This window comes from Poecilia latipinna, unplaced genomic scaffold (assembly GCF_001443285.1).
Source record: "Poecilia latipinna isolate Pla-1442-1.1 unplaced genomic scaffold, P_latipinna-1.0 Scaffold3943, whole genome shotgun sequence".
Taxonomy (NCBI): Eukaryota; Metazoa; Chordata; class Actinopteri; order Cyprinodontiformes; family Poeciliidae; genus Poecilia; species Poecilia latipinna.
In genome coordinates this window covers 5,321-14,754 of record NW_015116559.1, presented here as the reverse complement: position 1 = coordinate 14,754, position 9,434 = coordinate 5,321, and the positions used below count along the sequence as shown (strand labels likewise).

The window sequence follows — 9,434 nt, the reverse complement described above, 5'->3', positions numbered from 1 at the left end:
TCGATAATTTCTGACTTACCAAAGTTGGTGGCACAACTTGTTTTTTAGACCCGTCCTTTTTTCTTGCAGGCTAAGTAGAAAAAGGAATATTTATACTGTCAATGGAAAACATTCCAATTGTAAATTTGTAATTTTGCAAAAATTGGGTCATGATTAAAGTGCTGGAAAACCAGTGACAGATTTAGATAATTTCTGACTTACCAATTTTGGTGGCACAACTTGTTTTTTAGACCCGTCCTCCTTTTGTGCAGTCTGAGTAGACAACAAGAAATTAAACGATTGTTAATGGAAAATGTTTCACTTGTAAATATTGTAATTTTACAAAAATTAGGTCATAATTAAAGTACTGGAAAAGCTGTGGCAGATGTTGATAATCTTCTCACTTACCAATTTTGGTGGGACAATTTGGTTTTTAAACCCATCCTTCTTTTTTGGAGGCTCAGTAGTGTTGAGATGCTTTACCAAGGTTGAGAAAGAGTTACATGTTATTAGACAAAGGGCCCATTGTAAAGAGTTCCATGTTTGATTCAGTTAGCCGCTCAGCCCCATTTCTCAGAAAACAGAAACTTATCAGGCCACAGAGACATGGTGTGATTTCAGGGAGTGTCTTCAGTCCATATAATCAGCTAACCTCCTCCTTCTCCTCAGACGCTGCACAGACATTTTTTAGAAACTCTTCTCGAATGTAATGGTAAAAGTGTCTCCTTTCAGCGCTGAAAGTGAATAAAATAAGTAAAGTCTGAATAATATTGTTGGCTGATTTTATGCTCCTTGTGTCAGGACAAATTTTGATTCATCGATTTGGATTTTTCATTCTCAACAGTTGGTACTAGAGAACGGGTTTGTGTTGACACACGAGCAGAGACTGGATTGGCCGTTCAGGCGCAAACTTTCAGATGCAGTACTTTGTTGTAGGGCCCATATGAAAGGTAAGGACACTTGTTCCTTAATATACACCATTGTACTGTTTCCCCATTTTGTCTAAATTTCTGTTATCAGCCGTTGGTCATACTGTTTCACATTGGTCGTACTGCTTCACATTGTTCATACAAGTAGACAAGATATAAAGTAAAGAGTAATGACAATTTGAAGAAATAAAATAGTTAAGTAAATTAGGTCAGGGGTGTCCAAAGTCGGTCCTGGAGGGCCGGCATCCTGCATGTTTTAGTTCTCTCCCTGGTGGTAGTAACAATCTCCTCAGCAAGTCAGTGTTCTGCTTAGGCCTTCTGATGAGCCATCATTTGATGCAGGTGTGTAAAACCAGGGAGAGAACTAAAACATCCAGGATGCCGGCCCTCGAGGACCGACTTTGGACACCTCTGGATTAGGTAACGGTTGATTGGCTCGGTCTGGGACCGGCAGTGGGAGTTGGCCACCCCCCGTCTGCCGGATGCAGGGAAGGTGTAGGCTGGGTTTTCTTTACTTATTGTTATAAATTTAGTCTGATTTAGACAATTCCAGTGCTGTTAATATAAAACTACAAATTAGACTAGTTCAAGTCATGTTAATTTAAATGGTATTCTACTAATTAAATTGCAATTAATAACAGTATTAGTGTTTCTCTGTGGGAGATAACTTGAGATGTGTCCTCCGCTGCCTGCTCGTTGTAGACACGTCCTGTGTGCCAGAGTTAATTTATGGCAGCTACTGTAAGGTAGTATTCAAACTAATCCTGCACAATCCACTATTTTCACATGTGGTAAAATTAACTGTATGTAGGATGAATGAAGTTACATAACAGGTAACATTGTAAGAAATTATGACATCTAATGTGTTGAAATTTGAGAAATTTTGCTTAGCTGTTGACGGCTTCAAATTTAAACTTAATGATACTTGAGAAATTGAGGTTTATAGCAGACTTGAATTTTATCATGACTAATCAAAATTTTTCTCTCTGATTATCAAAAACAGGATTTCTTTTCATTTGAAAATTGGCCATTTTAAAATGTGTAAAGAGGGTATGGGATTGGTAAATAAATATGAGTAGGTATATGATTCAAAGGGTGATTATGAAATAGCTTCAGATTCAATTAAGGTTCATTAAATTGGTTACAACATATTCTTGTCTCAAGACAATTTATGATTCCAAATCTAGACAATTTGGTTACCTTACTTCAAAGACAGAATTAATATGTTAGAAAAGGAGTAATAACATTACAGCTTTGGTTAAAAACGAGATAGAATATATTAAGTAAGAGACTGTCTCATTTAGTTTGACATCTTTTATTTTTACTTTTCATTTCTATTATTTGTTTTAATAACAAACTTACTAACTTACTAACTAAACTAATTGCCGTTTTTAAAACACAAAAGTGGCTTAGTAGAAAGGCACAAATTGGACATGATGAAAATTTTATACCCAGTTTGGTGGATATGATAATAATTGATTATGTCAAACACAAACTAATTGGACAACAATTGGATCACAACACATGTGTGACTTAAATTTTAATTGAATTAATACATAAATTCAAGTCCACCAAAACATTTGATTTGGACCACAGTTACATCTCACAGTACTGTATAACCTTTGTCTCCAATTTTCATATTCTTTTTCGCATCACTGTCTAAATTGATCAATTCTTCTTTTGTCAGTTCAAACTGAACATTGACACTGCTTTTTAGGAAAGTAATCCAAATTCTGATTTCACCTCTTTATGATGAAACTTTTGGCCTTTGCAGTACAATTTCAGTTGGACATTTTATAAATGTGTACAGAAAAGTGGTCTCTGCACAATATTTCTGATAACAATAGAAATGTTGTCGGAAATGTTTGGTTTCTATTTACATAAGAAAACACAAGGGGAAATGGTAAATGATAAACATAAAAAAATTCTGATAAAACTTTACATCTAAATCATCTCATATTCTACTTTCAATTCTAGACAGATTATTTGGAAAACTTGTGAAACACCCCGAAATATTTTAGTTTTGGAGAATAGTAACAAATTCTAAATTGCTTCCAATCTCTTTTTATTATATCAACGGGGGGTGAAGGAGAAATAGATTGTACTTCCTAGTCAGTTTATAGATATGGTTAATTATGAATTTGTTAAACAAGAATTTAGAATTTATTAATTTGACTTGGTGTATTGTGAATTTATTTAATGAGCCCTTACAGTGCCTTCCTGCATGACTGAAATACGGTGTCTGAGATATAGAAGCTCTTACTAAATTAGAATTGGTCATTTAAAATTGAATACCTTAGATCAATATCAAGGCTATGTTTATTTGCATACAAATTATTGATGAATTTCCTGCATCACTTCTAATTTTTAATTATACAAAGTTACAGTTGGATGTAATTGTCATCATTGAGAAAATTTTGGCTACACATACTATAAAATTCGGATAAAATGTGATTTTTTTTTAATTCCAATAAATTAATAAATAGAATTAGTTTTGAAAAATGTCAGGATAACTAATACTTTCTATCAATGGTATGAAGAATATTTGACTACAAGTTTCTTTTTGACCTAAATTATGACGAAACACAAATAGAACCGGTTGTCTTAAAGTGAGGCCTTATCACAAGGATGCTTTTGTGTAAAATTGAAAACTATTAAATTAATTAATTATTTTACATATGCAATTGAATAACCAACTTCTGAAAAGCGTACGTAGATCATTTTTTATAATTTTTTTGTAGGTGAAAGTATCGGTTCTTTCTGACACTTCTGATGGTGAATCATCTTAACGCATTTCTATTTTATTTTTTTCTTTGGAGCTCAGAGACTGAGGCAGTGGACCGTTATCCGAGTCGCTCCAGTGATCCTGAGCCTGGCTAAACAAACAAAGAAAAAAAAAATCGAGGCAACTCTGAATATACATAAAAAGCTGCAGAAAATATATTTAATTTATAATTATGTGAGTAAAAGGTGGCATACACTTCTATTTACTTTGTGTTCTTTTGCTCTAGCAGTGTTGCTTCCTGTGGTCTGACGGTGAGCGTGGGGGCGTGGTTTTGCAGGTTCGAGGCCGTGTGAGGAGGTGATGAAAAAGGGGATCACGTGGCCTCAGCTGTTCTTAGCCATGCTGACATGGACATGTGCACTTTCTACACATATGAATTGTGCCATCTTCTGCTGGACTGCTGTTTGAGGGCCAAAACCGATTGAACAATTATTAAAGCTTCTACAGAGGTCAGTAGGGTTGGATTGCTTCATCCTGTTGTCACGTGAGGGTGGAGTGCAGCTTACAGGATCTTGCATTAGATGTTTGACTGTGACCTCTGAGGAAACACCTGGCTAGAGAATGAGATCAAGGCGTGACTTCTGAAGGTCTCCTATGGCAGAAACTATCAAAGGCTTCTGCCCGACTTGAGACAGAGGTTTGAAAACAATGACTCATCTGCTGAATCGCTCCATCTCTCCCCCACGCTCTGTCAAAAGGGGCCACATACTTTGTCCAGATTTGTCTGAAAAGCGGAAATGGATGCTGCCCTGGACAGCTTCTGATGGGACAAATGGAACATCACATGTAAAGTCGGGCTGAGACTCAGAGGCGGTCCTGTTCATCTGTTGCCATGGTTGGTCCTGGATTCTTTGCCTCTGGTCGTGTGGCCTGGGCCCCGGGGCCCCTGGGGTTTCCCTCGGCCTACAGGTTGGAGACAAATGGCTGCAAACAAAACTTGGTCGTTTTTAATGGTTTTTCTTGAATTATCGAATTGTGTGATGCCACTGTTTCTCACCTTAGTTTATTTACAGCACATTCACAGTCTACTGCCTTTGCATTCTGACCTCTGCTATTTGACCCCCGGGTTTTTAAAAACCCATCTAAAATCCATCCCCTTCTATCATTAGTTTAACGGTACAAGTGAAGGATTGATGCAAGAGGGGTGTTAGGACTCTGCAGTTTACAGAAATGTTTTGTTTGCCTGAATGATTATCACTCTGTTTGTCCCACATCTGGCTAATGTGTTTTTCTCCTCCAGCATGATAGGAATCAAAAAAGGATAAAAGTACAGTAATAATTGTTAATTAACTGATTTACACAAGCACAACCGACCACGCTTCAAATACAAAGGAGGATAGTCTAAATTCTGTTTGGCTCAAAGTACAGTGGCTATAAATGTAAGGACTACTATTTCAAGTAATGATTTAGGTTGATTTGGACTCCATTTTCAATCTTAGAAAAATTTATTCTACGGAACATTACTGAACCAAATTGTGGGTTTACTGCAAATATTTTCAATCAACTATTCAATTCTTTCACTGAGGTGTGCAGATTGTACCAACATCTGTAAACACCCTGTTTTAATTACATCCAACTGCTATAGTTAGCAATGAGTCAATTTGGTCTAAATGATTTGCTTAGGTTTCTTAGGAGTTTCTGTAACAGTGTCTTGTTACAGAAACATGGGGAGATGCATGGAATTAATCTATTCAAGCAAATTGTGAGTTAATCTATTGAGAAATTTTTCATTTTGGGCTTGAGAAAAATGTTTAGTTGTGGTTTTCAGCAAAATATAAAAAGAGGTTAAATCAAAATTCAATAAATGTTTTAAGGTGTATTAGCACCCATTAAACATGAGCGAACTATTATGAGTTTCTAAAGTAATACTGAACATTCTGAATTGAATACATAAAAATTAATGATATCACGTCAAATAGATTTTACAAAATAATGTTTCTTAAAACATGGAAGGGATCGTTTGATTGCTGGATCTCTCTTGCTATAATTCGAAATAATAGGTGGTTTAACCAAGTCATGCAGAAAGGTCTAACCTGAACATTTATATCATTTAATAAATTTAGTTGTATCAAATTTCTCCCCAAAACTGCCAAAAATGTATGGATAAATAGGATAAACCCTACAAAAGAATGTAATTCAGTTAAACAAATATTTATAGATGGGGTTTCAAAAGAACCAATTTTTCAAAGATTAAAATTGTTGACATTTTGGGATTTAGAATCATAATTAGAATAAAATAAGTCAGTTAAATATGTAGTGACAGGGTTAACTTTATTCTTGTAAAACAGGCTATGAGGATCTAAAATGACAAGAAAATATGATGATTCACATTAATTTGGTCTAAACTGGGAATTTACAAATTAGCATTTATGAAACTGCTTAAAGAGGGTCAAAAGGACTGACAGAATAAAAAAGATTGAGTTCTATGTGTAATTGTTGATTCAAGGTAATAATGTCTAAACATTTCTCATAATCATAATTTACAGTTTTTGGTTTGAGACAAAATAGGGTTGTCTTTTATTTTATGAATGGAATATAGTACAAGGGATCTTAATTTGGCACGGATCATTAACTTTTCACATTATCGATGATATTTTACAAGCCTTTAGTGTAGAGGGTTAGTTATTGTTGAATGAGAAGTATTTGATTGAATTTAATTAAAAAACAAAAGCAAAACATTTATATATGGTTTAAGATTTCGGGTAAAGTTTCTATTAGGGATGATTCCTATATACATTTCAAATGATATTTTTTTGATAAAACATGACTGTGGTTCAGGCAGTTTTGCACATTCATTTCATAATCTGATCCTTTACATGATTTTTTATTTGGTGTCTGATTTTGTCTGATCCTATGAATATGCAAGATCGAAATGTGTTACATAATGTGCTACTTAATTTAACCATTTATTTAACTATTATTAAGAGGAGAACTTAAATAATGGATGTTATTGATATATTGATGCCCTATTGGCTTAGTATGGGAAAAATTCCTGAGATATGAGGCAATGGTCTTCAGCTTCAAGGAGCAGCCTTTTAAAAAAGGAACATTATATTTACTAATCAGATGATGCACAGTCTTAAAGAATCGTTCTTGCTCCCCTCATCACCTGTGGATGCTGCTGTTCCCTGCCTGAGGTCCTTGGCTGTTCAGTGCATCACTTCCAACATAGAGAAGGGCAGTGGTAGTGATGGAACTCCACCTCTTTCGGTTCCAGATGGTTTCCCAGAACCGAAAGACGATCATGGAACTCCGGCTTTCTAGAGTATAAAGGCAGTACTAGTATCTAGTACCTAGTATAAAAAGAAATTATATTTTTCCTTTACTTTAGTATCCATTATATAATCCATTAATTGTGCTTTTGTTGTTTTTTGTGTTGCAGAATGAAGTCCAATCCTTTCTGGGTGTGCTGGGATGTGAGACTGTGGGCGCCTTCCACGATTGATGGACCAATTTACAGCTAAAATGCCACACTGAAGCCTCACAGGCACTGTTGGGGTTTCTCATTGGGCTGCGCCGGCTCTGCATCTGGACACACGCAGAAACTGATTTGAAGTTGATAGGTCTTGCTATAACAAAGACTGGTCTGAGTTGATTTTATTAATCTCAATACAAGTAAATCTTACTGCATTTTTATGCTTATTTACTCATTTTAGTTTATTAATATCATTATATTTTATTGCACTGCCTATAATGCTGATTTACTCCATTGGTTTGCAATTTTATCATTGTGCTCATTTTATATTCTGTTACCATTAAATACTCATTAACTCTAAAATTATCTTAACATTTCACTTAATTTCTTAACATTGCATCCTTCCTATGGTTTATTAATTTTTAAATATTATCTTGAAATTTTCTTCATTTGACATTTTAATAACTTTTTAAATATTACCTTAATATTTTATTCATTCTACATTTTTTTAACTTTTAAAAATATTATCCTAACCCTTTATTAAAATATTGTCCTAACATTTGATCCATTCTACATTTTATTAACTTTTAAAAATCCTTTAACATTTTACTCTTTTATAGTTAATTAACTTTAAAATATTATCTTAATATTGTATTCTTTTTAACATTTAACACATTTTTGACACTTTAACATCTTTTAACATTTTATTTCTTTACATACTTGTCATTAGATTGTAAGGGGGACATTGTGATTTTGATCCACCGCCTCGGAGCCATGGGGTTCCCTATCTATATTTACCTGAACCAAATGCAAGTGAAATGAAATGAAAGACAACATGAATGATGAAATGAAAGAGAACATCAATGATCAAATACATGTGAACATCTGTAATAGCCTCGGGGGATGTTTCCGGATAGGGGCAGGGTCTACTCAAGGGTTTGACTCCCCCTTTATCTTTTGGGCTCTTCAGAGCCCAACAGGGGGAATGTTGAGATGCTTTACCAAGGTCAAGAAAGAGTTACATGTTGTTAGACTAAGGGCCCATTGCAAAGAGTTCCATTTTTGATTCTGATAGCCGCTCAGCCCCATTTCTCAGAAAACAGAAACTTATCAGGCCACAGAGACATGGTGTGATTTCAGGGAGTGTCTTCAGTCCATATAATCAGCTAGCCGCATCCTTCTCCACAGACGCTGCACAGACACTTTTTTAGAAACTCTTCTCGAATGTAATGGTAAAAGTGTCTCCTTTCAGCGCTGAAAGTGAATAAAATAAGTAAAGTCTGAATAATATTGTTGGCTGATTTTATGCTCCTTGTGTCAGGACAAATTTTGATTCATCGATTAGGATTTTCCGTTCTCAACAGTAGACAATGAAATATTAAGAAATGTTTAATGAGAAAACGATTGACTTGTAACTTGTGTATTGTTACAAACATTGGATTGTGACTAAAGTACTGTAAAACCTGTGATAGGTAAGGATAACTTCCCACTTTCCAATTTTGGTGGGACAATGGGTGTTTTTGACCCATCCTTCTTTGTTACAGGCTGAGTAGACAATGAAATATTACAATACTGTCAAAGGAAACCTTTCCACTTGTAAATGTTGAAATTTTACAAAAAATAATCACTTAATTTTAATCAGGGTTATGATTAAAGTACTGTAAAACTTGTGCCAGATGTTGACAACTTTTCACCTACCAATTTTGGTGGGACATTTGGTTTGTTAGCCCCATCCTTCTCTTTTGGAGTCTGAGCAGACAATCAAAGATTAAAAGATTGTTCATGGGAAAACGTTCCACTTGTAAATTTTCTAATTTTTCAAAAATGGCTCATGATTAAAGTACTATAGAACCAGTAACAGATGATGATAACTTCTCACCTACCAATTTTGTTGGGACAATTGCTTTCTTAGACCCGTCTTTTTTTGAAAACTGAGTAGACAATAAAATGCTCAATGGAAAACTTTCCACTTGTACATTATGTAATTTTACTAACATTGTGTCATGACTAAAGTCCTGTAAAACCTGTGACAGGTGTTGATAACTTCCCACTTACCAATTTTGGTGGCACAACTGGTTTTTTAGACCAATCTTCCTTTTTTCCAGGCTGAGTAGACAATATTAAAAAACCGTCAAAGGAAAACTTTTCACTGGTAAATTTTGTGTAGTTTCAAAATTTGGGTCATGATTAAAGTACTGTAAAAACTTTGGCAGATGTTGATAACTTTTCACTTACCAATTTTGTTTGCACAATTGGTTTTTTAGACTGGTCGTTCTTTTTTGCAGACTGAGTAGACAAAGGAATATTAAAAATCCATCAAAGGAAA

The 9,434-nt window shown here is 34.7% G+C and overlaps 1 long non-coding RNA gene across 2 annotated transcripts in view; it reads right to left on the bottom strand.

Annotated features, from left to right (window-relative positions):
- The window catches only part of LOC106941933 (uncharacterized), a 20,055-nt gene that overhangs the window by 5,303 nt on the left and 5,318 nt on the right, over positions 1–9,434 (bottom strand). Inside the window, exons 4-5 of one of the 2 annotated variants that reach the window (XR_001423490.1) lie at positions 8,807–8,857; positions 8,360–8,653 (exon numbers count right to left, since the gene is read on the bottom strand). The exons of the other annotated variant lie outside the window; for it this stretch is intronic. This is a non-coding gene — a long non-coding RNA (uncharacterized LOC106941933). Of the gene's footprint in view, positions 1–8,359; positions 8,654–8,806; positions 8,858–9,434 lie in introns of those variants that run through there. 2 annotated transcript variants of the gene reach the window in all.